We start from the raw sequence: 12,679 nt of genomic DNA, 5'->3' as shown, positions 1-12,679 counted from the left end.
GAAACTAACAGAAGTTATGAACCAAATGGATTTAACAACTATCTACACAAAATTTCATTCTAAAACAAAAGAATATATCTTCTTCTCAGCACCTCATCATACCTTCTCCAAAATTGACCATATAATCAATCACAAAACTGGCCTCAACAGATACAAGAAGATTGAAATAATCCCATGCATCCTATCAGATCACCACAGACTAAAGCTGGTCTTCGATAACAACAAAAACAATAGAAAGTCCACATACACATGTAAGCTGAACAAAGTTCTACTCAATGATAACTTGGTCAAGGAAGAAATAAACAAAAAATATTATAGACTTTTTAGAATTCAATAAAAATGAAGGCACAACATACTCCAACTTATGGGACATAATGAAAGCAGTGCTAAGAAGAAAACTTATAGCTCTGATACCTCCAAAATGAAACTGGAGAGAGCTTACACTAGCAGCTTGACAGCACATCTGAAAGCTCTAGAGCAAAAAGAAGCAAATACACCCAAGAGAAGTACACAGCAGGAAATAATCAAACTTAGGTCTGAAATCAACCAAGTATAAACAAAAAGAGCTATGCAAAAATGAACAAAACTAGGAGCTGGTTCTTTGAGAAAATTAACAAGATAGGTAAACCCTTAGCCAGACTAACCAGAGGGTCCAAAGACAGTATCCAAATTAACAAAATCAGAAATGAAAAGGGAGACATAACAACAGAAACCAAGGAAATCCAAAAAAAATCATTAGATCCTACTACAAAAGCCTATACTCAGCCAAACTAGAAAATCTGGATGAAATGAACAATTTTCTAGACAGATACCAGGTACAAAAGTTAAATCATGATCTGATTAACATCTAAGCAATCCCATAACTCCTAAAAAAAAATAGAAGCAGTCATTAATAGTCTCCCAACCAAAACAAAGGCCAGGACCAGATGAGTTTATTGAAGAATTCTATCAGACCTTCAAAGAAGACCCAACTTGTTCTATGAAGCCACAATTATGCTTATACCTAAACCATACAGACTCAACAAAGAAAAAAAACTTCAAACCAATTTCCCTTATGAATATTGATGAAAAAGTACTCTATAAAATTCTTGCAAACCAAATCCAAGAACACATCAAAACAATCATCCATTATGAGCAGGTAGGCTTCATCCCAGGGATGCAGGGATGGTTCAATATATGGAAATCCATCAACATAATTCACTATATAAACAAAGTTTAAGTAAGAAAAAAACACATGATCATTTCATTAGATGCTGAAAAAGCATTTGACAAAATGCAATATCCCTTCATGATAAAAGTCTTGGAAAGATCAGGAATTCAAGACCCATATGTAAACTTAGAAAAAGCAATATACAGCAAACCAGCAGTCAACATCAAACTAAATGGAGAGAAACTTGAAGCAATCCCATTAAAATCAGGGACTAGACAAGGCTACCCACTCTTTCCCTACCTATTCAATATTGTACTCAAAGTTCTAGGCAGAGCAATTAGACAACAATAGGAGGTCAAAGGGATACAAATTGGAAAGGAAAAAGTCAAAGTATCAGTATTTGCTGATGATATGATCGTATACTTAAGTGACCCCAAAAATTCCCACCAGAGAATTCCTAAAGCTGATAAACAATTTCAGCAAAGTGGCTGGATATAAAATTAACTCAAACAAATCAGTAGCCTGCCTCTACTCAAAGGATAAACAGGCTGAGAGAGACACTAGGGAAACAACACCTTTCACAATAGTCACAAACAATATAAAATACCTTGGTGTGACTATAACCAAGCAAGTGAAGATCTGTATGACAAGAACTTCAAGTCTCTGAAGAAAGAAGTTGATGTCAGAAGATAGAAAGATAATTCTGCTTTCTATCTGTAGGTTCATTGTGACCAGCTTCTTCTAGATCCTGCCATCGACTGCCTGCTGTGGTGAAACATACATTGGACCTGTGAGTTTTTGTGATCCCTTCCTTCTTAAGCTTATTCTTTCAGGTATTTTGCTGCAATGCTGTGATACTTAAGCATGTAAGTACTACTGACCTCCAGGTGTAGATGTGACAGGGTATCTCTGAGTGTCCCACAAAGCACAGGATAATCTCCTGCAACATATAACTATATAACCCCAAGTCCCATTAGAGCTGAATTTGAGAATGTCTGATGCGAAAATGCATTTCTTTCTTTTTTGGACATTGTTTTTGAAAGTGAAATTCTCTTATCATGCCCCACCACCAGGGAAATAAAAGGCTTATTAAGCTGAGGTGTTAGAAAAGAATTAAGAAGATTAGGAAAAAACTGCACAGAATTATGATCTACTTAAGAGGACCAGAATCTGAAATTGAGGCTCTGAGATTAAGGGTAACTGAAAGCTGTTCCATCCCCCCATTTGAAAACTTGAGAGGCTAGAAACAGCATCTAGGGTTCTACTGGAGCTAGAGTTGTGGGCATGAGAACTAATAATGCTAGAGCCTTGGTAGCAGGGTTGCTATACCTTTGCTGTCAAGCCCAAGAATGAACCGAGAAAGACTCACACTGGCATCTACCTCAGACTTCCCATGGTACCCAACAGGAAGCCAGAGGACAAACACTAAGAAACTATAGGCATTAATTAGCTGATGTTCATTAGAGGATACCAAGACAGGCAAAGACAACTGAGAGTCCCTTTTGAGTGGGTGGACAGGAACAGAGAGTGTGTGACTGGATGAGTAACAGAATAACAATAGTGTAGCCTTTCTTGTTCCTTTTTTCCTCAGTTTGCTCCTCATTTAAACTTGGGGAAAAAAAGCATGGCAAAACACACAAATTTACAACAGCAATATCTAGTTAGGAAATAAAATATCACTTCCTAGGATATTCAGCTAATGGTCTAAGTTATTGTTACCTTTAGCAAATTTAAGGATAGTCAAAACAGTTGCTCTTGTCACACACTCCACAAATATTCCCTATTGTCTAGGAGCCAGGTACATGGCTGACACACCTTTACCTGTAAACAGTTAGGGAGGGAAAGGATCTGGGTTTTAGCAAACACCTTAGTGCTGAAACCTAGTTTTTCTCTTCACTAATCAAGGACCCTGGAGAAACCTTTGGGTTTTTGACTTGCAAAACAGAGCAACCACCACAGAGGCAATCATAAATCTGGATAACCCTAGAGAGAGTTTCTGGTTCCATATGCACAATCCCAGGCTGGAGAGCAAGGAGAAGCCATTGTTTATTCTTCTGGGATTTGTCCAGCAGCTGTGCGTGACAACAGCAAATCAACCTAGCCCAAAGCCCAAAGCAAACACTTTGTAAGTTGTAAATCTCTCAAGAGACCAAACTAATGAATCTTATAACTTGACCAACAGAATTACTGTAACTTTATTTTTCTATTGAGTAAATATTTATTAAATGCCAACTATATTCCAGGGACTGTGCCTAGGAGCTGAATACCCAAAAATATAACAGATGGATTCTCTTTCTTGAAGATATTACCAGATATGTGGAAGAAGCATTTCCTGTCCTCACATACTAAACCATAGTTGTTTGTTTTATTTATATGCTTAATCAATTTTTCATGCTTTGCTATTGAAAAGCTGTCATTCAATTTTAATATGTTCAGGGTCCAACAAAATTAGCTTTGACCCAAAGAGCTGATAGCTATTTGGTGCTTTGACTCTCTGGATTCTCTGTTGTGCCTTCTCTAACCACCATCTAGGTGTTCTGATCTCAGAGGTTTGGAAAGTTCACTGGGTACATATAGAATCCATTTTGTGCCAACACAATGCCTCTGTGTAGGAATCCGAATATACCCCCATTCTTTTCATACATCAGAAAGCTTTTTCTGTTAACTACCCAAATTCCAATGAGATTGTAATCTAAGTCAGATATGTTCTGAAATTTCCTTAAAGCTTCACTCCAATATCACACTTCTCTTGCATGTAACTCTAAAATAAAATTTGTCACCTTTTCAGATTGCTTTTTGGCATCTTTTTTTTTGAGTCTCCACTGCATATTACCTGTGACTCTCCAAAGCATGTCATGTCCCCATGTATGGTATCTCTCAGCTTCTCTATTATCTTATAACTCTGCAAGCATTCTGCCTTTTTAAAATTTTTATTAGTTATTTACATGTCATATGGTTTCTTCTTCCCCAGTTTCCCCTCCAAAAAACAAACAAACAAACAAAAACAACAAGAACAAACCCTGTTGCCTTCCCCCTCCCCATGCTTGCCACCCTACCCTCTCCCACTTATTGGCCCTGGCATTCCCCTACACTGGGGCACAGAATCTTCACGGGGCAAAGGGCCTCTCCTCCAATTGATGATCGACTTTGCAATCCTTTACTCTACACATGCTGCCAGAACAATCAGTCCTACCATGTATAGTCCTTGGTTGGTGGTTGAGTCCCTGGGAACTCTGAAGATGCTCCAACATGTAATAAGGACACATGTTCCACCATGTTCATAGCAGCCTTATTTATAATAGTCAGAAACTGGAAATAACCCAGATGTCCCTCAAGAGGAGTGGATACAGAAATTGTGGTACATCTACACAATGGAGTACTGCTCAGCTATTAAAAACAAGTATTCTGCCTTTATCCTTGATGATGGGCAAGAGTTCCGAGATGAGTCATGAGTCCTCAGTAGGGAGGATTTCTTGAGTCTTACATCCTCACCCAGTCTTTCATACTCTGCTCTGCTCAAACATTTTCAAAGCAATGTTGTTATATATTCACTAACTCAGTAGTCCTTAAACTCCAAATAACTTAGTACCAAAGGAGTGATTTAGAGGTCAGAAAAAAAGTATTTGATGCACATTGCATTTATTACATTTCAGAACATAAAAATTATGTTTTGGTTAGGCTCATGTATTCTCAAGAGTTCTGTTCTTTTTTTTTTTTTTTGATATTTAAAAATTCCTTTCACAGACAGGTAGTGAGTTGCTGTTGAGACTGAAAGTAATATCATGACAATGGGTTGAAAGGCTCTGCCTATGTCCTGCTCCCAATCAGCTTCTTCCAACCCATCAAAAATGAAATAAACATACAAATCTATGCACAAAGTGTAATATTTAATTACATAAGATAATCATCATAGCAGGAAAGTTTCAATAAAAGTGAATACTTATGAATAAAACAAAATATACCGTGGCATCCAATGCCTATAATGATATAGTGGAACCTCAACTCATAGTCCTTCTCCAAACTTCATGTGTACTGAAGTTTACCATTCACTTTATGCTTCATGTATTCTCCTCTAGTTAACTGCTTAGGCTGATCTTTCTACCGAAAATACCTTTTCTTTTCTTATATCTCATCCTGTGTCCTTTTTTTAAATTGGATATTTTATGTATTTACACTTCAGATGTTATCCCCTTTCCTGGTCCCTGCCACAGAAACCCCCTATCTCATCCCCCCTCTCTCTGCTTCTACGAGAATGCTCCCACACTCACCCACTCCTGCCTCCCTGCCCTGGCATTCCCCTATACTGGGGCATCAAGTCTTCACAAAAGCAAGGACTTCTTCTTCCATTGATGCCTGACAAAGTCATCCTCTGCTACTTATGTGGCTGGAGCCATTAGTCCCTCCATGTGTACTCTTTAGTTGATAATTTAGTCCCTGGGAGCTCTGGGGGGGTCTGGTTGGTTGACATTATTGTTCTTCCTATGGTGTTCCAATTCCCTTCAGCTCCTTCAGTCCTTTCTCTAACTCCTCCATTGGGGACCCTGTGCTCAGTCCAATGGTTGGCTGTGAATATCTGCCTCTGTATTTTGTCAGGCTCTGGCAGAGACTTTCAGGAGACAGATATATCAGGATCCTGTCAACATGTACTTCTTGGCATCCACAATAGTGTCTGGGTTTGGTGTCTGTATATGGGATGAATCCCAAGATGGGGCAGTCTCTGGATAGCCTTTGCTTTAGTCGCTGCTCCATCTTTTGTCTTCATATTTCCTCCCATGAGTATTTTGGTCCCCTTCTAAGAAAGACTGAAGCATTCACAATTGGTCTTCCTTGTCCTTGAGCTTCATGTGGTCTGTGAATTGTATCTTGGGTATTCTGAGCTTCTGGGTTAATATCCACTTTTCAGTGAGTGCACACTATGTGTGTTCTTTTGCGATTGGGTTACCTCACTCAGGGTTATATTTTCTCTTTCCATCCATTTACCTATGAATAATGCTTAATAACACTTTCATCCAAAAATATTATAATTTCATGAAGTCATTGTTTTTAATAGCTGAGTAGTATTCCATTGTGTAAATGTACCACATTTTCTGTATCCATTGCTCTGTTGAAGGACATCTGGGTTCTTTCCAGCTTCTGGCTATTATAAATAAGGCAGCTATGAACATAGTAGAACATATGTCCTTGTTATATGTTGGAGCATCTTTTGGGTATATGCCCAGAGATGGTATAGCTGGGTCCTCAGGTAATACTATGTCAAGTTTTCTGAGGAACCGCTAGACTGATTTTCAGAGTGTTTGCACCAGCTTGCAATCCCACCAGCAATGGAGGAGTGTTCCTTTTTCTCCACATCCTCTCCAGCATCTGCTTAGTTTTTTATCTTAGTCATTGTGAAAAGTTCCATTCTTAACCATAAAGTATGAGAAAATGAGAGTGCCCATCAGATGCTCTGCTTCCACTGTGACTAGGACCAAGATAGAGCAGTTCAATTGGAACCAGTGTTCATTACTTCACTTTTTCCTTCAATATTTTTCAGTTCTCTACTTTCCACACTATGCAAATGATCTGGGAGAGACTTAGCCAAAAGAAATTTAAACTCATGAAGAGTAGTTATACTACTTACCGTTTAGGCATAGTCAAATTAAATTAGTGCAAAATAATAGTTATGCTTCTTATTGTTTAGGCATAAATCTTAAATTAGTCCAAATACTTTAAAAGCAAACAACACTTATAAACATACACACACACACATACACACACACACACACACAGAGACAATATATTTATACATGTGTATACATGCTCAATCTTTTATTCTGAGGTAACAGGTTAATCATTCATGAGGTCAGAGCCCAATGATAGTTACCACCTAAAGGTCCCATCACCCATACACAAGCACACACACATACATGTATATATACATGCATGCATATATGTATATATGTACATATGCATATGTATGCGTGTATATATGTGTGTATGCATGTATATGTATATGCATCTATGATGTATATGTGTCCATATGTGCATATGTGTATATGTCTGTATGTGTACATGTATATATGTGTGTATATAATATATATATATATATATATATATACACATGTATATGTACACACACAGACACATACACACATATATATTTGTCCAATTAGGTATCATATATATATATATATATATATATATATATATATATACACACATATATATATGAGTATCAATAGGCTATGTTCATTGGAGTTCATTATGGAATATTTTGTGGCCTCCACATACATAGCTATGACAATTCAGTCCTACATTTTGAATAAGATGTACATATGATTCAGAAATTAAAGTTTTTGTGATGAAAACATTTCAGGAATTCTTATTTATGCTTATAGAGTTTAATTTTTATTATCACCTTCCACACATTTATGAGACTATATAGACAATTAGTGAAATTTCCTACTTTACTGTGATTTCTTTTTTCTCATTAAGATAATTCTTCTGGAGCAGCCATGCTTCAGTTATAGTGCCTTGTAATTATAACCCATGCTTATGGCTTAACCTTAAATCACATCTCTAATATCTTTGAATACTGAGATTATTTTCCTTTTTAAAAAAGCTTTAAAAAAATCAATATGGGTTACCATTTTTAAAAGGAATTTGAATGTTTGGGGGTGATTCTGTCAATGTGCTTTTGAATCTGTTCAAATCTATGTCTTTGCATGGTGCAGAGCATAGTGCAGCCATAATTGACAGTAGCATTTGTTGAGCTTGTGCTATCACAGTTAAAATTAAGAACAGTAATGTTTTGCAGAACCCCTGTGTTCATTTTCCTCTCAGAGAATTTTTCTAATTAAGTATCAGGAATTTGAATCCCAGAATGTCCCAAGCACAATGGCTTTGCCAAGGACTTTTTCCATGACCCAGCAGAGCTGCACCAGGGACTGCTGGCCTTAAGTGTACATGGTTCAGTTGCAGCTTTCAGATCAATGAGCTGTATGAAGAAAGATGTTAGTAAGATTGGAATTTTCTTCTTAAATTATTTCATTTTATGTGTACTAGAATTTTGCCTATGTCTGTGTACTGTTTGCATGTATTACCCATGGAGGCCAGATACAGGTGTCAGCTCTCCTGGAACTGTAGTTGCAGACATTTGTTAGCTCCTGGGAATTACACTTGTGTTCTCTGGAAGAACAGTCAGTGCAGAATCATCTCTCCAGCCCCTTAATGAGCCTTTTGAGTTGGAGACTAAGAAACTGTTTTAGATTCAGCATCTTTAGCTTCATGTCATGTTGACATCTTGTTACCAGGCTGACAGGTCTGTGGCTTGATTTCCCAACAGAGAATTTCACATCATAAGACCTTGATTTCCAATGCTTCTGTTTACTTCTCTTGCAAGATATTGACTTGGTATATTTGAGGTACCTTAGCTGTGACAAAACATTCAGAAGACTGTGATGGTGACCCATGTGTTTTCACTTCTCACCTAAAAGATCATCATACTATTTTTGCAAAATAGTTCCTAAAACTCTGAATCTGAGAGTTTGACTACACAACATAGGTGACAGGGCTCAAAGGATGCAGGATGAAGGAAGAACAACTCCTAAAGCTGTGGCTTTCATCATCTAAAGGGCTTTTGTTCTCACTAATAAGCCAGTAATTGACATGGCACAAATACTGAAGGAGTAAGCATTAATTAATTAACACAGTGGTATAAAACAACGTCAGAACTCCTGAAGCAAAGTACTTGGCAGCCTTTAGGAAGAACCTGTAGAAACTGGCACTAGCATAAAAGGTTAGTGCAGACTTCTCTACAAGAAGATTATAAATCACAGAAACCAAAAGCCCTGTAAAATTAAACCTACCATAACATTTGTTGTACTGCTAATACATATTTCATGTACTTTATTCTCCTGTGATGTCTATTTTCTATTGATATAGATGAATATCATAGACTGGACAATTTATAAAGAATAAAGTTTCTGACCCAGGCATGGAACATGTTTGTAATCACAGTACTACAGAAGCCAAGGCACAAGGATCTCCAGTTTGAAAACTGCTAGGACTATATTCTGAGTTTGAAGCCAGCTTGGCCATACACAGAAATGTTGAGGCAGGAATGCCCCAGGGCATGACACATGTGCTCTCTTCATATCTCTTGAAAACACTTTTCCTACTATCACAACATGTCAGAGAGCATCACTAGAAAAATGGTAAGCTTGTCTGATGTTATAAGAATCTTTTCTTCTGAGATAACCAGCTAATAATCATTTACAAGGGCAGAGCTCTGTGACAGAGTCACCCCCTAAAGGTCCCATCGCCCAACTCTGATGCACTGGGGATCAAGTTTCAAACACAGGAATTTGAGAGATACATTCAGACCTCAGCATGACTGGATAATTGATTAATTCTATGTGCATATAGTTAATTCAGGTGATTTAAGGATTTTTAAAAATGTTAAATACTAGGAAGGTTTTTTTTTTTTCGGAAAAATATAGAAGTTAGAATTCTGTGAGGGTTGTAATTAGTATCACGTCCTACCCAACCACTAACTTTAGAAGACATTTCTATAAAAAGTATCTGAGATGGATAGAGAGAGAATTCTCAGGGCCCTAGTCTTCACTGCTTAACTAGTTGCTACTGATAGATTCAGAGAAACAGGAAGTCATTACCTTTGGTTGTAAATCCACTAATGATCTCACCAGGCTAGAGTCATTGTACCAATCCAATGCTCACACAGATGTCCCTACAAAATTGGTCATAAAACATCCTGAAAGTAATGAATTTGGAAAACAGATTGGTGGGAAGGAGATATGATTGATAAGGAGAAAGGAGATGGTAGAGACGGCTGGGAAAGGGGTGTGTGAATAATCACATGCATACATCCATGACAGTGTAGACAAACAAACTTAATAACAAATCTGTGAGAAATGGGTACTGTCTGAGATGTCTAGACACTTTAGTGAACATTTCAAAATTATAATAGAAAATCATATTTTAAGTTATGTTTAAATGGTATCGTCAGTGGAAAAAATATTAAAATTATGGGGTTTTGTTTTGTAAAATTAAAGCTATTTGGCTGGATTTTTCAAAGCTTATCTGTATTGTCTGTTTGATTTGTGTATGTATACATGTGTGCATATTTGTGTGCACATGTTTGAGAGACAGAGGTCAACACCAAAGATTTTTCCTCTATCACTATCCACCTTATTTAGAGAAGGGTTTTTCATTAAATGTGGAGCTTACTGGATAGACTGTCTGGCTTAAGAGAGATCAGGGGATCCTGGGGTCTTCACTGCCTTGCGCTACTTCTAGCACCAGGGTTCAGAGGCACTTTACAGATTGGCAATTGGCTTCTTTTTTGTGGGGTTGAGGGATCTTGAGTCAGGTCCTTATGCTTACACAGCAGCAAACACTTTATCAACTGACCCCTTTCCTCAGCTTGAGTTTCAGCAAAAAGAGACTTAGTAGGGAAAAAAGATGTGTTCACAATTGAAGTCTTAGATAAACATAGAACCACATTCCATAGAGTTGATACTAAATCACTGAGGGAAATAAGGTTTGGCCTAAACATGTTAGAATTTTCCAGGTTTTTGTTTGTGTGATTGGTTTGTTGGTTGTTGTTTTTGTTGTTGCTGTCTTTTGTGTATTTGGTTTTTTTGGGGGGGGATTTTTGTTTTGTTTTTGCTATCAAATGCAATCTGTTCCTTTAAAGACTTAATCAGTGGTGTCATAGAGATTTGTTTTTAAGACATGCTATATAGCAGGAAACAATGGTTTAAGGCAGAAGGTATAGGATTTAGTATTGGCTTCAGTTTGTATTAGATTGTGATTCTGGATGGATCTTTTCAGTCTCAAAGTTTTGTTTCATAGCTACTATGAAAATAGTCTTTCCATGCCACTTCATAGGATTGACAATATCAAATGAGACAATACATTTGGAATTACTTTATAAACTCTTATTTTGAGAATCAGTTTATTTTAATTTTTATATTTTTCTAGTTATCTAAGATCGACAGTTTTGCACATTTACATAATGATTTCAGTTACTTCTATTCCTCCTCCATTCCTGTCCCATAGTCCCCTACCTGCCCCTCCAGCACCTTTCTCAATGAGTTCCACACCACTCATACTTCTGTGTCTATGTCTTGTTTGTATATTCTTAAATGTTATAAATAACAATTATAATTATATTTGATATGCACATCATAGCAACCTAAGCTAATGATCTGTTGCCAAGTAACAAACCTCCGGGTATTTGTTTAATTAATATTGTGCTTCTGAGATTTCCAGATAAGATGACAGCCTGGATGCTGCTTCTGCATGATGTGGAGGGGAGCAGCCAGCATAATAAAGAATGGACCATAGAGAGAAAGAACTTTAGACATTCACCTAGTGGGTGGTAGGGCAGCTGAAAAGTAAAGAGAAACACAAGGGCAGAAAAAGAAACTGACCTAGACAACTAACTGCAATACAAGCCCAGCGGCTCAGCTCATTGGCATGGGGAGGAAACAGGAGCCTTATCTAAAAGCTGACCCTCCTGAAAAGACATGGTTAGCTCTACCTACAGGACAGAACAATGAATTTGGTAGCCTCAAATACAGTTACAAGTCTCATTGAGAAAGTAATTCCTTTAGAGGCTCAGAAACAGAGAGGAATTGGACCCTGGTCACTTTCCTAGGTTCAGAAGTTTGGAGTTAAATGCTCTCTTGAGAGAGTGCCTAGCATTTAAAATGGATCTATTCTCTGTCCTGGAGATCAGGGAATAATTTTGTCAGGAGGCCTGGTTCATCATGGTACAATCAATATACTATGAGAACAGAAGAAGATAGTGGTGGCAGGGGGGCAGATAATGCTTTGGAAAGTTGGCCCTCAGTGTCTGGGTGCAGATCCTGCCACCAGGACTAGCTCTGGTAGCCCAACTGATAGCCCTGAGTTTGACAGCCCTGACATAAGATTCATTTTTTTAACATCGAAGAGCTCCAAAGAACTATTAGGCTAGACATCCACAAAGACATCCCTTCAGCACAGTGATGACTGCTTGGTGGATCTTGAAAGTACAAAGACAGACCCAGTTACACGCATCTTAGTGCTGTGGTTGCTTATCCCATTCTCAATACACTGCAGAGACACTTACTGGCTAGAACATTATACTGCCAAGAGGAGTCTAGAGAAGGTAGGAGAATGTGCCTACAGATTGCAAAGTTAAGTGTGCCTGCAGAGGCCTATGGTATGCAACAAAAGGTAGCAACTAAAAGAAAGCAATATTGACATTTGATCAATACAAGTTCAGCACCAATATAAATGATAGGGAAGAAAAGAGTCTGAGATGAGTTCTTCTGTCCCTATGTATCTACTGGTAGACTCTAATTGTTCAAGATCTAGAAATAACTTACACCAACACTTTTTGTTTTGTCCTATTTTCTTTATGATTCCTTTCTACTCACCATCCTTTTGGAGTAGTTTTGCTTTATTCTACTACTTTAAAAGTATTTTGTTTCTGATTTGCCTTCCTCCATGCATTTCCCTAATCTCATTATTTTTTTT

Source organism: Mastomys coucha, unplaced genomic scaffold (genome assembly GCF_008632895.1).
Source record: "Mastomys coucha isolate ucsf_1 unplaced genomic scaffold, UCSF_Mcou_1 pScaffold8, whole genome shotgun sequence".
NCBI lineage: Eukaryota > Metazoa > Chordata > Mammalia > Rodentia > Muridae > Mastomys > Mastomys coucha.
Note: the sequence above shows the minus strand (reverse complement) of the source record.